The sequence below is a fragment of the Mastomys coucha genome, unplaced genomic scaffold (assembly GCF_008632895.1).
Source record: "Mastomys coucha isolate ucsf_1 unplaced genomic scaffold, UCSF_Mcou_1 pScaffold18, whole genome shotgun sequence".
Lineage (NCBI taxonomy): Eukaryota > Metazoa > Chordata > Mammalia > Rodentia > Muridae > Mastomys > Mastomys coucha.
The window spans coordinates 82539430-82540804 of record NW_022196900.1 but is presented as its reverse complement, the minus strand read 5'-3'; the positions used below and the strand labels follow the sequence as shown (position 1 = coordinate 82540804).

General features: G+C 42.5%; 1 long non-coding RNA gene across 1 annotated transcript in view; it reads left to right on the top strand.

The window, feature by feature from the left end:
* The window catches only part of LOC116096636, a 20855-nt gene extending 19480 nt beyond the window's left edge, over positions 1–1375 (top strand). Inside the window, exon 3 of the long non-coding RNA XR_004121064.1 lies at positions 1310–1375. This is a non-coding gene — a long non-coding RNA (uncharacterized LOC116096636). The remainder of the gene's footprint in view (positions 1–1309) is intronic.

Genomic DNA, 1375 nt, shown 5'->3' with positions numbered 1-1375 from the left:
GCACATATCTGGAAATCAGAGGACAACTTGTGGGAGTTGGTTCTCTCCAGCATGTGGGTCCTTATTGCTGACTACCCTGATCTTTGACTTCTTTGCTGTCTTAGTTAGGGTTACCATGATGAAACATCATGACCAGCCGGGCAGTGTTGGCAGACGCAGGCGGATCTCTGAGTTCAAGGCCAGCCTGGTCTACAGAGTGAGTTCCAGGACAGTCAGGGCTACACAGAGAAACCCTGTCTGGAAAAAAACAAACAAAAAAGAAACATCATGACCAAAAGCCAGTTGAGAAGCAAAAAGGTTTATACTTCCATTGCTGTTCATCATTGAAAGAAATCAGGACAGAAACTCACACGGGGGAGGCAGGCACTGATGCAGAGGCCATGAAGGGGTGCTGCTTGCGTAGCTTGCTCAGCCTGTTTTCTTATAGAACCCAGGACCACCTTCCCAAGGATGAGACCACCCACAACAGACTAGATCTTCTCGCATCAATCTCTAAGAAAAATGTGTTTCATAGTACAAACTTGCCTACAGCCCAATCTTAGGGAGGTATTTTCTCAATTGAGGCTCTTTCCTCTTTGATTATAGCTTTTGTCAAGTTGATATAAGACAGCTGGAACACTGGCCCTGGCTTTGGCCTTTTTGATGGCTCCTGCTTGTCCACAGCATTGTGTTCTTGAGTCTTTGTGGTTTTGACAGTGGACCTTGGCTCCATTACAATTCTGTATTGAAATTCTGGCTTTGCGGTTCAGTTGAAAGATCTTCACACTGTGGGAAAGTGACTATTCCTAGCTTTGGGTGCCTTATGGTCAGATAGTGCCACCTTGTGGATTCTCAGTAAGATCATGAAGCTCAGCCACAAATTAGACCTAAATTAAACAATTTCCAGTCTCTAGCACAAAAGTAGTGTTTCATGTTTTTCTGATCTGATGTTGGCAGATTCTTTTGAGCTTTTTAATAGCTGTGTCTTTCTTTGATGGTAAGCTGTTACAATTGTATCTTTACAACCTTGGGCCTTATATGTACGACCTTCATCTACCAGGAGACTAGAATAAAGCATTGGAGCCAGAGACTCTGAGTAGTCACCTACACACAGAGCCTTTACCTCTGGCTACTTGATAAGTGTCCTGTGCCTGTGTGTCTTTATTTAGTTTACAAAAGTGAAGGAAAGTTTATACCCTTGCTTTCACAACAAAACTGAAAATAAATATACAGAACAGTTCAGATTGCAGTGTTAACTTTTGTTGACAGTTGTTTTTTTAAATGAAAGTACTCTGTAAAAAACCTTTTTCCTCATTCCCTCCCTCTGCAGTTCTAGGTCTCGTTCCAGATCATATTCTCCAGCTCATAACAGAGAAAGGAATCACCCTAGAGTGTA